The sequence below is a fragment of the Aythya ferina genome, assembly GCF_964211825.1.
Source record: "Aythya ferina genome assembly, chromosome: 2".
Classification (NCBI taxonomy): Eukaryota; Metazoa; Chordata; class Aves; order Anseriformes; family Anatidae; genus Aythya; species Aythya ferina.
In genome coordinates, this window is record NC_140297.1 from 75,457,464 (window position 1) to 75,474,068 (window position 16,605).

Genomic DNA, 16,605 nt, shown 5'->3' on the forward strand with positions numbered 1-16,605 from the left:
GCTTTTTAGAGGTACTTTAAGTTGTTATCAGGAACTTGTATAGAGCAAGATTTGTTTCCAAAGGGATTTTTAAAGAGAGATGAGGAAAAAAAAAAAAAAAAAAGTGTACTGCAATAAAGCCTTATGGGGTAAGGTGCAAAAACAGTATAATGCTCTGTTATGCAAGAATTTTCTTCCATTCTCTTTTAGTAGTAGAAACTTAATAGCAAACTTTTATGAACAAAGTACCACCAAAACTAACAACACATCATGACTTTTGTAAAACATAATAAAACAAAATGCACCAGCAGCCTTGTATCCTGGAGTCACTGCTATCATTAATTAAATTGAGTACAGTCCAATTGTAGTTACTATTTTTCTGAGATAAAAGCAAAAGAGGAAGAGAGAAGATGGCAAGGTGCTATCTAACAAAATGAATACAGAAAGTAGATTAAAGTTGATTTCAATATAGAACATAAAGCAGAAGTTTGCCCAGATGGTTTAACATGTCATATCAGCAGAGAGGTAAAATCTGTGTCCCCATGGTGGGCAACAGACTTAAGAGTTGGAGATGCCAGGATTTCAGCCCCTACACGCATAAAAGATTCAGCACCAAAAAGAGTTATGTGAGAGTTATGCAGGCTACAGCATTGCTGGAAGGCAGCAGGCAGAGTAAGGAATCAGAGGGGAAGATTCTGGAGTCTGCCCATACTTATGTTCACATGATTGAATACTGTAACACAGCAACTCTAAATATTTTCTCTCCATAAAATGACAGTTTAATTTTACAAAATCAGCATAATTTCCATGTACCAAATGCTGAGTTGTGACACGAAACACTTATTTGCATGAATTTCCATCATGCTGTCAACACAAAGTTTCTTGGCAAAGACATATACTTGCACCTGCTGTAGCTATGGAGGCTGGCCGACCAACCTTACCAGGCTTGTAAGCTTAGCTTTGCTTTCTCTATCTGCTTTTGTAACGTGTCCTCTTCTCATGTTTACCCATTACATACAGTAATAGAAAATCCTTGCTTTGAGTCAAAGGCTGCTAAGTCAATGAAAAATTCTGTCTAACAGCATCACTGCCACTCAAAACCCAAAACTTCCGATTTAATTTGAAGAAAAAAAAAATGTATTTGAATGACCTACTCAAATTGCAGACACTTTAAAGGCCAGTATGCCTACTATTATAATTTTGTAGTTGTTCCTTACAATGAGGTGATGCAGTCAAGTTTCAAACATTAACTGAGTTAACAGACTGACTGCCACTTCTATCAAAAGAAAACTTACAGTTTAGCAGATCCCATTATAGCTCTTAACGTTATTCAGTTAACCATAATCTATTTGTAGAGATGGTGTCTCTTAAAATAATGATATGGCTTCTGGTTTTAGATTCATATATTTTGCATGGCAATGGATAAAACAGACTATTGTGGAACAGACTAGTCAGCATAGCATAGGGATGATTTTGATCCTAAAGTGTTTTTTTAATTATTATTATTATTTTTTTTTTTTTTTTAATTTATGGACCTAAATAGATGACCAAATAATTGTGGTGGTTGAGTCTTGCTTTTATTTTTAAAATGAAAAATAAATAAACCACATAAATAATAACATCCCTGTGAGAAGGTTTAGCAGTTCAGGGTTGTATAAATCAGAGATCCCTTAGCAAGTTCTGCTCTTGGCTGCTTTCAGATTCCAGGAACTGGAGGTTGGCAGGATACTTGCATGTTGTCGTAGTTCAACAAAGAAAGACAAGATTCCTCGGCACTGTCTGGGATGAAAAGCATGCTCGCTTACACTGCAGTTGCTTACCGTCCACTTTTCTCATTGGAACAATAGAGCAGATTTAACTTGTTGAAACCACTTAAATATGTTCTTCCCCTACTTCAGTTTCTCTTATCCAATTGTCTCTAAACTTAAAACTGTAATTTGACATTATTATATTGAGATGACTCCTTTTTTTGCTGCCTACATAGACATGCATGAGTACTTACTCATATCTTCAAGTACTCATATATAAACATTTTACCAATTTAATATAAAATAATTATTGGTTTGTAATACTGTTGATACTCAAGATCATTTAAGTCAGTCAGAAAAGCATTAAAAAGTATTTTTTTCACAATGTGTCATCCATGTTTTATCTCATTCTAAGCACATCCTCTGGCATCTGTATGCCTACTGGGATTCAGAAATCTTCTGTAAGATCACTTAGCTACAAAAAAAAAGACTCACTCAGATATAAACAGCCTGCCACTGAGCTGACAGCAGACTTTTCATCAGTCACAATTCTCTCTACCTCTATCTCCAGCTTTCTTAGAAGTGAAAATTCAACTATTTAATGGGTTGTGCAAGAACAAGCTGTGTATTAATGTTTTGAGACTCTAAGAAATTGCTAGTCCTTTCCCTTATGACGAGGGGTGCCTGCAGTTACCATTATTTCACTCCAGAGAGTGAAAGGTCTGAGAAGGCCTCCTTCTGATTCCAGGAGTTGAAGCCTGACAGGACACTTGCCCCTTAATAACCATAAAAAGATGGGTTGTTGGAGCACTGACTTGGATGAAGAACAAGATTAGAGATGGTTACAGAGTTCCATATGAATTATTAGCAGTTAGCCTAATGTAAACACAACTAATGGATAATGGAATTATTTTGGCCGAGCAGAAAACACTCAGTAGAGCCTAAGACTTCTCTGCCATCCTGAAATACTTCACAGAGGAGGGCAAAGGGTAGGGAAAGTCTTGTATGTCACTCTGAGAGCTTAGGTGGGTTATGGCACTGCTTGAAACAGAATCCTTGTAAGGAGGCAGATGTGCTTTTTATCTTTCCGCAGGCATTCTGGAGATCAGAAAACAAACAAGCAAACAAACAAACAAAAACAACATTGGGAATGTGAAAAACTAATAGATAATGTTTCTGAGCTCAGATCACTTTCACAGTGTCCCACTTTGTTCAGTAAACTTGTTTCAGTAAACTACTGTGTACGTGTATTATAGATTTTTTTTTTCTCTGAGATTTTGCAGTTGTTATTAAACTTGTAGCCACTTAAAAGGCAATGATGTAGGTCTTTTTGTTTTGTTTTGTAACAGTATTTAACTCAATAAACAGCAAACAAATACAACATGATTGTTAAGTGGACACTAAGCAGAGCGCCTTTAGGATCTGCCAAACTTGCCCACAGAAGTCCAAAAGGGATTTCTCCTGAGCAATCACTGATCAGATGTTAAAAGATTAAAGATCCTGGATTTCAGGTGCACAGATAGACATTCAAATAAGTTTCATGGAAAAAGAAGGTGTTTTTACAGATTTTTATTAATGTAACTGACAAAAAAAATATATCTGTATAGGCCTGTTAAAGTAGCTAAAAATATGCTGTTGTAAAGTGTAGCATGCACACAGCAACAACAGAAACAACAACAGAAAGAAAGAAGAGTTGTGGTCTGAACTGCAACCCTATCTTTCCCCCTCATTTTTTCTTATGTGGAACAGAGAAGAAGGATGGACAAATATCAGGAAAAAAAAAAAAAAAGTATAGGAAGGACTGGGTAGGAGTAAAAAATCTTAATTTCTTTTGCATCCACATAAATCATTAAGTCAGTTGTTTCTAATTCATCTCTCTGAGTTTATTAGCTCCCCTCTATGTTGCTGAAGTCAATCAGGAAAAAGAAAAAGGAGAAGAGAGAGGATAAAATGTCAAAATGACACTCAAAAGAGCCTAACAGATAATTTCCCACTTTTCTTTCTGCTTTTGTCAAACACATTTTATAGCAATGATATGAATGACAAAACAAATCTTTGTGATCATAGGATCTGGAGACATTTTAAAATTGCATTTCAGAAGAAGAAAAAGTAGCATGGAAAAAAAAAAAAAAGTAACAGTATGTAACAATTTCACCTGAAGTGAACTCTTCAACTAAGTGTCTGAAAAATGAAAAAATTGAGATTCTTATTCACCAGAAAGACTGAAGAATATTATACACACCCACCACTGTAAATTTCTACCATTTAATCAAGAGTTCAGGACAAATTTGTTTCAAGGATGTGCATTATCTGTGCATTATCTGATGTGCAAGTGCATTATCTATGAAGTTTAAAAATCTCCTACAGCTCTTTCTTCTGTATATGGTCACTGCCAATAACATATTCTAGGACATCCAGTACATCTTCTACCCAGAACAGCTGTAAAACATGATGGGATTGGATTATACAGTGCCCTGGATAAACAGAATTAAGTTCCTTCAGTGGTTAAAGACCATTTTTCCTGATGGTGCTTTTCTTTCTGACCATTTCTCTGCTCATTCATTTACAAAACTACAGAATCACAGAATGATTGAATATCCCATGTTGGAAGAGAACCACAAGGATCATCAAGTCCACCTCGTGGCACCACACAGGTCACCCACAAACTAAAACCTGTATCTGAGAGTGATGTCCTAATGCTTCTGAACTCCAGCAATCTTGCTGCCATGACCACTTCCCACTGGAGGCTGTTCCAGTGCCCGACCACCCTCTCAGTGAAGAACCTTTCCCTAACACCTAGCTTGAACCTCCTCTATTGCAGCTTCATGTCATTCCCTCAGGTCCCATTGCTGTCACCAGAGAGCAGAGATCAGCACCTGCCTCTCCATTCCCATGAATAAACCAAGTGGCTTCAGCCACTCCTCATACATCTTGTCCTCTAGACCATCTTTGTAGCCCCCCTCTGGACACTCTCTCATAATTTTATCCTTCTTATATTGTGGTGCCCCAAACTGCACCTCACCTCGAGGTGAGGCCGCACCAGGCAGAGCAGAGCGGGACAATCACTTCCCTTGACTGGCTATCTACTCTGTGCTTGACACACTACAGGACATGGCTGGCCCTTGGGGCTGCCAGGGCACACTGCTGTTTCTCATTCAACTTGCAGTCAACCAAAACCCCCAGATCCCTTACTGCAAGGCTGCTCTCCAGCCTCTCATCCCCCAGTCTGTCCTGTCAGCGTTGACCGTTCCCAGGTGCAGAAGCCAGTACTTGATCTTGTTAAACTTCATATGGTTGCTGATTGCCCAGCTCTCTAATTTGTCAAGATCTCTCTGCAAAGCTTTTCTATCCTTGAGCTCCTCCCAATTTAGAGTCATTTATAAACATACTTAGCATACCTTCAAGTCTTGCATCCAAGCAGTCTATGAAAACATCAAAGAGAACTGGCCCTAAAACGGAGCCCTGAGGAAGCCCACCAGTGACCGGCTGCCAGCCCAATGTAACCCCATTTGCTATAACCCTTTGAGCCTGACCCATCAGCCAATAGTTCACCCATTGTATTATGTATTTGGCTGTATGCTGGACATTTTGTGAGAAACAGAATCAAAAGCTTTGCTGAAATGCAAAAAGATTACATCAACTGGCTTCCCTTGGTCAACTAGATGGGTAACCTTGTCATAAATGGAAATTAAGTTCGTTAAACAGGACTTGTGAGTCCTTGTTGGCCATGACCAATTGCAGTGACTGCATTGTCTTTTGTATGTTTTTGAATAACTCAGAGAATAATCTTCTCCAAAATTTTGCCAAGCACTGAATTGAGACTGACAGGCCTGTAATTACTGGGGTCATTTTCCTTGCCCTTCTTGAAATTTGGGATGTTTACCAGCTTGCAGTCCTCTGGGACCTCTCCAGATTCCTAAACAGTTGAAAAATAATTGAGAGAGTTCTCACCATGATGTGAGCCAGCTCTCTGAGTATCCTGGGATGAATCCCATCAGGGCCCATAGACCTATATGCATCCAGCTGGAGCAGCAAATCCCTCACAAGTTCAAGGTTGGCTAGGAAGTTATCATTCCTTCACTCATGGTCCTCCAACTCAGGGCTCCAGAAGTCCCAAGACCCATCATTGGTATTGAAGACAAAAGTGCAGAAGGCATTAAATGCTCTGCTTTGTCTATGTCCCTTCTTGTGAGATGACCATCCTCATCAAGTAGCAGGCCAATGTTATCTCTGGTCCTCCTTTTGCTGATAATATGCTTTAAAATGCCCATTTAATTGTCCCACAAAACACTGACCAGCTTCAACTCTGAGCTTTAGCTGCAAGAATTTTCTCCCTACAGTGGTGAACAACATTTCTGTAATCTTTCCATGTCACCCAACCTCATTTCCAGTGGCCATACACTTTCTGCCTAAGCTCTAGAAGATTTGGTAGATGAAGCTCTAGAAGATTCCACCAAATCATTTTTCAGTTCAGATGCTGAAACACTGGAAACCATCTTTTCCAAGCACTAGGGTCAACTAGGGTAAAGAAAAGTATAAATGGGAGGAGAGAAAAAATAGTAAATTATTCATTTTTCAAAATCTGTAAATCAGAAGGCAACTAAAAATTCATTTGTTCATGCTACCATCTTTTGGGTGTATGACAAATAATAATACATAACATTTTTCTGCTAGCTTTTCAATCGAAGAAAGAAGAATGGTTGAGACTTCATTCTGTTTTTCATTGGTAGATTATGTAGGTAGCATTTTTTCATGTTCCACGTATGTAAGTAATCAAACTTTCCCTTTTTTTGTGGTATAATGCCCTTTTATGGCTTTCCTCAAAAGCAGGTTCACAATATTACTGTTTTTTTAATATTACTGTACAACGTTTTTGGCAGGGTTTCCATTATAAGGGACACAGAAAGTCTGTATCTACCACACAACACAATTACTACACACCTTCTGAAAACACTGAAAGTAGTTAAATTCTACAGTAAGCTTTACAGCTACAATGTTGATAGGTACCTTAATACCGTTTTCATCAGGGAACTTCACAGGAAAAAGAATCTGGCACAACAGATAATGCAGGCAAATCAAGAAAATATACAAGAAAACAAAAATTGTTTCAAAGTCAATTTTTTTTCCCTGTTTGTAAAAACACAAAACAAAACAAAAAAAATGTTGTTGTTTTTGAACAAATGACTAATATAAAGAAAAGACATATGGAAGAGATTTAATGACCATACTGGTATGATCATTTACAGACTAGATTGATAGTGGTTATACTCTGAAGGACTGTTCATTTATACATCTATAAATATATCACATTAATAAATGTGCTATAGTGATTAATAAATGTGATTCAGAGAGTAAAATATATCACAAATGAATAAAATATCTTGACAGATCCTCGAAGAATGTGAGTAACAGCAGGTATGCTTCATAACGAGAGAATTTAAGACAGAGAGAAGTGATCTGAAAAGATCTATCAGTGCAAGCAACAGAATATACCAGAGCCAGGATCAGACCTAAGGCCAACCCTATATCTTCAACATTTACTTGTTTTTTCTCAGTTTTAAATGATAGATTAAATAATAATAATAATAATAATAACAACATTTTAAAAAGTTTATATCTAAAAGGTTAGCATTTTTAGTGTTGTTTAAAACTGGATCCTGAGAATACAAAATGAGATTCACAGTTGACAGTGCTACTTAAAAACTACGTGACCTGGAGCAGTAAGTGTTTTCCTCAGCCTCCGAGATTTCACTTCTAAGATCATCTTTTTAATGCCTTCATGTAGCAGCAAGTCAAACACACAGAGCATACAGTGTGTGATTTGTTTTATGATCTACCATGCATGTAACCTTGAAATATCCACACGTTATCAAAAAGACACCATCCAAAACACTGCCAGTATATTTAATAGCTCAGTGCACAAACCAATGAAATTAAGATTTTGGCAAAGAAAATCCATTCAGAGGGAAAAGAAGAGGAAAAAAAAGCTAGTCTTTCTTTCAGTTTTTCAGACTTACTGGAATCAGTGGAAAATATACAGACTTGTTTGTAGAATTGTAGAATTTGAGAACTGTAGAATTTATAGATTTGTAAATAGTGGCTATACTAAATTATGTATCATGTTCAAAGACAGGTTACTCTGCTTTGAGAAGAGTAAGCTACTTGATTATTCAGTTGCAGTATGTTATGAATACTATTGAACTTTTCTCCCACATACAGCAAGTGGATGACTATCCTCTATAAAACATCTGTTTGCAACAACTACAATTTAATAGCATTGTGTGTAATTCTCCTATATCACTGCTTTTGTTTAATGTATGCTACGCCTTTTTATCCTAGAAAACCTTGCTGAAATGCACTGCTAATTTCAAGATGAATAGGTTATATTTGTTTAGAAGTACTTAATCATGATTATATGCAATTATTATGAGCTAGATTTCTATCCTTGGTTCAAAAACTGGTTTTCTTATTCAAATCACAAACTACCTACACATTGAAGGTGTGTAAGGTGATCTGTCTATTTTAACTACTGATAAAATGAATTACTAGCAAGAGTATACAGGTGAAAGAAAAAATGAATGGTTTATAGGCATCAATGTAAACTTCTCATACCAGAAGTTCATAACTGATGAAAACCTCAGAAAGACAAAAAAAAAAAAAAAAAAAAAAAAAAAAAAAAAAAAAAAACTGGCTTAAGGTGAAAGATGATCTAGCTTGTTCCATGGTTCTGTTACACAATAATCTCTCCTTATTGAACAGACCATAATGGACATTTTTAACCCTGATGAATGTTCCTTTCCAATTTCTGTTTGTTCTCACCCCAGCTTCCTGCTTAGGAAACTCAGATTATGTCTGACCCTTCATTACTTCCCACCTTCCCTCCCAGTCCATGGAGCAAAATATCTCTTTCTCCTTTAATAAAATAATCCAAACAAAACTGTTTTCCCAATGACCAATGTTGCTTATGTCACACTACTGCAGAAGGACTGAAACCAGTGGTTCCCTAAAATATAGGCGATTTATTTTTCTGATCTGTAGATGATAAGTGATAATAAGTGTAGATAATAAGATAATAACCTCTATTTTCTCACAGAGGTAGTAACACACATTACAAAAGACCACAGTGGGACTCTGAGTAACTTAGATGGGAATTTTTATCTTTTTCAAGTCCAAAATTCCACTAAACTTTAAAAGCATCACATATCTTCATCAATTATTTTACTACATTTATTTTCTTCAAACATGTTTGAAGAAAAACAAATTGATTGAGAGAATCTCAGTTTCCCTAAGGCACATGAATAGACAGTAACATCACATAGGAACCAAAGCTCATTGATGAGCAGGAATGTATTGAGTCTTTCTCATTCCGAACCATATGATATTTCTGTTTTTCCTCCTCTGTAGTTACAGGTTCTTCTTTTATATGATCAAAGATCACTTAAGAAGCGATCACAGAAACACGTTTTAAAATTTAGTCCATCTGCACCTTTCTCTACCCTCCCAGTTTTCAATTGTCCATATACCCAAAGAGTAGATTGTATTAATCTTAGCAGAGTAACTCTTATGCTCACATCTGAGATCAAAGGCTTAGATGGGATGGGAACAAACGGTCAGAATTTGATTTCAACTCTCCTGACCTATAACTTAAGCCACTGCATGAATTACCTTCTGGAACTCTGAAAAAGAAAACCAATTCTTTAGATATTTCTCATTCTTAAAACCCACACTGGGTTTGTAGAAGATCAGAAAACTCTCACATGTTCAGATAAAATCTAGTCATCCACACCAACACCCACAAAAATTATGTGTTAATGATTTCACTTCAGAAGATAAATGTATATTTGTCGAGTTTTCTGCTTTCAAGTATTTTAGCATGATGTAGTTGTTTAATTTATAAAATATAAATATGTAAAATACTACATTATACTTCACAATTCAAATCACAACTAATGCATTTAAAGCCTGTTTTATCCTAGAGGAATCACAAGTTGTCTTCAACAAGATACAAATGTCTGCTTTTGACAGCTGATCAAGAAGAAACAAAAGTGTGTTAATGAAGCTTTCTGTATGGCACGTGTTAGAGGACTGAAAAATTGAAACTGTCATGAAACTGATTTCAACCAATGTATTATAAAATATTTGCCTCTTTCCTGTAAGACATTAATTTCTACAAGCACTACTGACACATTTATTAAATTAACTCACTGATTGTTTTTGGTAACCAGATTATAATATTATAGCAGTTTAAAGAATTGCTATTTTGTAAGAACTGCACTGTTACTAAAATAAGGATTTATTTTTTTCATAATACATGTAATGTTCACAATTCAGAGAAGGACCTCCACTGACTACAAATGTCTATCTGCGCCATCAATCACTGAAACTTAGTTGCATCTAACTTCATGGGGACCACTGCAGCTCATGTACTTACTCTAAAGTATAGGTGCTTACCAGGGAGACTCTCCATTACTTCCAGACAATTCCGCCTCTTTTTACCCAGGTGATATCAACTCTCTAATAATCACTTCTGCTTTAATACTTGTATTTTCACATTCTTTAACTTAAATTTTAGAACAAACAGAACAAACCCCAAAACAGTGTGTAACTGGTGTGATGGATAAACTATGTAGTTTGTAGAACAGACACAAACCCTATTTACCTTGCAAAAAGGACATGGTTCCTGAGAACCCTCAGCATTCACACATACTTCCCAATAGTGCATTACATGACAGTGTGTTACAAGCTACCATGAGTAACTGGAAAACCTTTCTGGCTCTTCTGATCTTTATTGTGTCAGTTAATTACCCGATCTATGCAAATGAGAATGGGATTTGCTGTATTATCTTCTGGATTCTCCAAACATTGTGTTGCAGAGAGGTTTAGGTTCATCCTGTCCTTTGTTCATAATTTCTTAGTGATAAGAAAACACATTTCAAATATACCTTAACTGAATCCAAATAAAATGCAACTGACAGCCCACTGCCCCCCCCAGCTTTCAAAACAATCTTGTTTTTAGTTTGTTTGTTTGTTTTTCTTTCTCTTTTTATCTGCGCAAAAGACAGACAATCTATTCAGCTAAGGTTAAATTGGAATGTTCTTCTTCTCCCTCTCAAATGCAGATAGAGCTGCTATGCTCTTGCAGGGAAGATGGCAGTAAGAGATTCATAATGTTTTCCTTACTTTATACCCAAACAGCTCTCTCAGAGAGAACCACTGCTTTACTGCCTCCATCAAAAATCATCATTCTTGGTGAAATGTTACATTTCTATAGCTACGTTCCCCCCTCAAGACTCCCAAAGCATCCAGGCAGATTCCGTCTCTCTCCGGCAAAATTGCTATATATCCTACCTATGCAGGAAATCAGCTGACTGTGCTTTTTGAATAAAATAAGTATTTTTCTGCTTCCTTGGATATGCATGTCTTACATCCTATGCTTGACTGACCAGTTAACAACTTATTCAATTAGAGAGAAATTTTATCCTCTCTCTTCCTTTGGCAGACCACTGATATATTTCACTGTGATATACAATCAATAAACACTACTAATTTTATATCTTCTCTATTCTGTATTAACAAACATATCTGAAAAAAGTTTTAAGTTATATAGCTATGCATAACTTTGTCATTAATATTCATTTTTAAGATAAAGAATGGTAGTAATTCTTAGGTGACTGATCTTCAACTTCTTTTTCTAAGCCACTGTCAACTTCTCACAACTCAACCTAGCTTTTACCTGTGTGATAATAAGCAAAGCTGGATCTTTCACCTTCATTAGTGCACACTGAAGATCACTGTCACTTCATTTCTTGTGTGAGTTATGTGGATTACTGACTCCCATGTAAGCCTACTGTCATTTTTTTTTTTTTTCACAAGACCTTCAGAACTTTGCTATATAAAATCTTGAAGTGTCAAAATCATCTAGTCATTCCTGTATTATTAAATAGTAACATAGACCATTGCAACACATAGGAGTGAGAGAAAGTGTTTTTTGTTTGTTTGTTTTTGTTTTGTTTTGTTTTGTTTTGTTTTCCAGATGGTGGTGATTAAAATCCTACATTTTGAGCATTATTTTTCTTGTCTGCCTTTCAAAGGCAGATTTGTTTAATGTATTCTTAGCTAACTGGGCATGCCCAACACAGACAATAAACTAAGATCACATTATCATAAAATGTAAATAACTAGCCTTTTTTATTATTATTTTCATTTTTTATATTAGGAGTCAGCTAGCTATACTCTTTCAATTTCCAACAGGAGACACAGCCCAACAAATGGATTACATCTTGCCTCTTATTGCTCATGCTGTCCTAGAATGTGATTATTTCAGTTTTATTGGCAATCTGTCATCTTTGTTAATTCTGTATCTGACAGTACAGGACAGTAGCTGAAAAATATGCATGACTCCTTCCTTGCAGGTTGCTGATTTTCTTTTTAAACCTCTGCTAGTCTGCTTATGAACAGGATAAAGAAAAAAAATACATATCTTTTTTATAATATCATTATGAATGATTCTTTCATATTCTGAATGTAAGTGAAAAGGTCACCAAAATGTTGTCAGGAAGTGGGCTTGTTGGTGGTGGTGGTAGTTGCTTGTTTGTTTACAAATTTAAGATACTGTTCCTTTGGAAGCAAGGAATGTTACAATTGCTGAGTAAGAGGTATTGTTCAGTTTACTAACCACCAGTTCAGGCTCTGTATTCTATAGCTTTGTCAGTGCCTATGCAAAAATTTTTCACAGTTTATTCAATTTCCTTATACATTTGAGGTTGATATAAATTGGTCAAATATTTTTTTCCTAATTCAAATCCTAATTTTCCTAATCCTTATGTACTTCTGTGATAACGTTTTTCTGCGGCAACAGTCAGACGTCTGCTATCTTTGTACAAAACAATATAATAGTAACGGCAATGTATAGGGTATGAATATAAAGTCTCAGTCTTTGACTATATTCTGCAGTGTCTCATGTCAATTGCTGCTGGACTGCACTGTGCTGAAAAACAGGTCTGTAATCAAGCTCCTGTTTTTGCTCCAAAAGCACCTAAAATGTTATTAAGAGTGGTCTCTAGGATTTATGCAAAATCTCACATCTTCCCTTCCCTTCCCTTCCCTTCCCTTCCCTTCCCTTCCCTTCCCTTCCCTTCCCTTCCCTTCCCTTCCCTTCCCTTCCCTTCCCTTCCCTTCCCTTCCCTTCCCTTCCCTTCCCTTCCCTTCCCTTCCCTTCCCTTCCCTTCCCTTCCCTTCCCATCAAAAAGTGTATATATAGTATTTGCTCATTATACAAAATCCTTAATTCTTAAGTAAGAGAAATATAATTTATCTTTTCAACCTCTCCTTCAGGGAAAGAAGAACCCTCAATTACATGAGTTGTGCGGAGGGTTGGAGTTTTGCTTTTATCTCTGAAGTCTTAAGAATTTTGTGTCCCCTAATGTTGTAAAAACAGTCTTGACAAATCCAGGTGTTTTGCCAAGACACTATTACAAGCTGTCAGTCTTTCTCCAGTTTATTAACTTACACATGTAGTTCAGATACTTTGTTAACATGGGTAAAACTGCCACTATGTATGATGAATTTTTTTTCTTACTCCATTTTCATCTGCTTGATGACTACTAAACTGTTTCTGATGTGGAAATCCCTAATCTGAAATTAGTAAGTGTCCTCTTTAGCTGTAATATTGATCTGGTGCAGCTGACCAGAAGTTTTTCTTTTTTCCAATTGTTCCCCTTTTTCAACCTCTGAACAACACTTCCTCTCACAAAGCAGTAGTCTATTACAGTGCTTCCATTTTTTTTTTTTTTTTTCCAGATAGGCTTTTATTTACTCATGTCTGTAGACTTAACACTAGTTTTTATATTTCCAATTTTGAACTGTGCATGCACTTCTGCTTCAGGCATTTGGTCTGGGATTGTTGTTGGTGTTTTGAGTTCTGCTGCTGGTTTTGTAGCCAGCATCTTCACCTTCTGAGAAATATATAATAAATCCCATGGCTAGGTGTATATAACATGATTATGCACAAAATAGATACCCTGTTGTCTCTAAAATTTAAATCTACAGCTTCATATCCCAAGTGCATGATAGTCAAATGAAGACTAAATAAACACTCAATGTTATTTGAGGCCAAATTACTATATGTGAGATTTCTATACTCAGAATGTAAAAGCAACTTGCTGATCAGTGTTATGCATTCCCCACAACAGGAAGGAAGTACCTCTGCTACTCCATTCTGTTTGTTCATTAGCCCAAGTAGCAATCCTGAGGTTTTATTTTGGTGCAGGGTGTTTCCAATGTGAGCAAGCATGGTGCCATCACATAAATAACACCATTGTGACCTGGAGCAAGGAACAAGAGGTAGGAAATTTTGAAATCCAAGCTGGCCACTCTGGTCATATATTTAATATGTCTAGGTAGTGTCTCAAAGTGTCTTGCTTATTCTTTATATCTCTTCCATATATTTATTGATTTATTTTAATTGGCTACAGTCCTTCTCAATCCCCTCAGCTTTGTGTCTCATTTATCTCAGGATGCAACTAAACATGACATTTGTCAGGTTATTCGGTAGTACATCATGTAGTACATCAGACTGATGCATGGACACTAAAAGAAACTTCAGTTGAGATTGCTTTTCTACCTCAGAAGACTGTAGCAAGATAGCCTAGGCTGCTAATGCATATATATATATATATATATATATATATATATATATATAATATATGTATATATATTATATACATTATATATTATGTATATATATAATATATGTATATATATAATATACAGTATATATAATACACTGTGTATATATAATATATATATATATTATATATATATATTAACAGTATATATAATATAATATACTGTGATGCATTAGTTACAAAAATTCAAATAATTTATTGTTAGTAGATTGTAATTTTCATTCTGCTTTAAATTTCTAGTGAAGACTACTAGTCTCAAGTCAGGTACAGATGGAAGAGAACACAGATTTCCACGACTCCTTTTTTTATCTCATGTCCCTGTGGTAAGAATTTACTTTGTGTTTTTTGAGCAGTATCATAAGACAGCATCTCTCTAAAACTGTTTTTTCAGTTTTGCACACAGTGCTATACATATTGAAAAGTGACCTAGTTTTTTATCAGTCCGTAAAGTTACAGATCATAAATCAGATGATTTATAACCAGCTAGACTACACTTGAAAATGTTTATGAGTGTACATTAGTACAAAGGTAGCATTGAAAAAAAAAAAAAAGGAGCTCTGGATTTAACTATATGTAGGTAAGATAAGGACAGTCAAATTTCAATTGAAGGTGTATGATTTACTTGATGTACGCTACTTAACTATTCAGTCCCTGGATGGTTTATTTTTTCAGACTTTTTTTTCATGTCTTGTGGTATTTCCCCATCATTGATATTAGATTCATGTGCAAAATTCTACGCAGACTTTCATATGGCTAAGGAAGCCACACTGCCTTTTATGCTAATACTCAAGAACATATTTCCTGATCTTTTACTTGACCAGTAGACTAACATCGTAAGACCAAAACTAAGTTGCCCTGTTCCTCACATGATGTAGCTAGAGCATACTACAGATGACTTATATACTTACATGTTTGAATGCAAAAAAAAGGCACAATATGAAATGATGTAATTACACACATGGGATGCCATCACAGAACTGAATGTGAACCTTCCATATGTCAGACATACTTTTAGTCATGTGAGAGGCAAGATGATGAAAGAAGACATAGGAGGAAAGGCCATAAGGAGCAGACTAATTGTGACTACTCTTTCTGGTGATATACAGCTCACTCATAAAAACAACAGATAACTCTCTAGCTACTCTTAAAACCTAAAGTCAACCATCATTCATTCTTCCCCGAGCCATGGATCTCTGTACCTGACACATATTTCTGTATCACTGTTGTCATTACTGATAAGAAAAGTGCTCATAACTAGTGAAGTTCTTTCATCAGAAAATGCTGCCCTGGTGGAACATTTACTCTTCAATGTATCCTGAAAGAACTTTCTGAGAAAGAGATAAAACTTCATTAATGCACAGCAAAAGACTCAACACACAAAACAATTCAGACAGCACTAACCAATTGAGAAATGTGGAAATCAGTATTAAGAATTCAAATTTATCACCTTAGCATCACTAAAAATTGGTTTAAACTCATGAGACTGCCTACACGCCTTCAAATAATATATAATGTTACAATAGTCTCTCCCTGAAAAAGTTAAGCACAAAAACATTTTGATAGTTTTGTTATTTTTTCCTGCTCTATGTTTTTTCACCTTTATAACAGATTTGCTTCGTACATCACTGTCAAACAAAGCTTCTATAATTATGCTTCATAACTATTTTTAACTTGGCATTTCCATAGTATCTAACTCTTTTGATGAATTATACTGTGTACATTGGAGTAGTCCAGCAATATTATCTAAAGCTAATTAATTACCAGTGCTTATTTTACAAAGTTTCAGCAAACCAGCATTTATTTTTTCTGTAACAGAATGTATCATTCAAATAATTTACCTCCTCTCAGTACCAAGCTTTGTCTGTACTTGAAAGCCTGCTGGAGTATTTGGAGCTGAAAATAGAGCTATAAGTCATTCAAAATTTAATTTCCCCTAGATTTGCAGTGAAACCTCAGCTTTGATCTATGGCATCTATGTCACAACAAACTGGCCCTTCTTACTGTTACTGTGCTTCAGACACATGCTTCCTTCACTGAAAAATAAATTACAAGGGATCACTGGTACAGGCTTGCAATAATGAATTAATAAACTGAAAGTGACAGAGTGCTTTGAAGAATGCAGGTATGACAAACAGGTATCAATCAATGTGCTACACCTCTGGTTCAGCCAAGTGCTCATGTCCCAGGCGCAG

General features: G+C 35.8%; 1 protein-coding gene across 5 annotated transcripts in view; it reads right to left on the minus strand.

Moving 5' to 3' along the window:
- CDH12 (cadherin 12) overlaps positions 1–16,605 on the minus strand; it is a 588,550-nt gene that overhangs the window by 189,069 nt on the left and 382,876 nt on the right. The window lies entirely within an intron of this gene.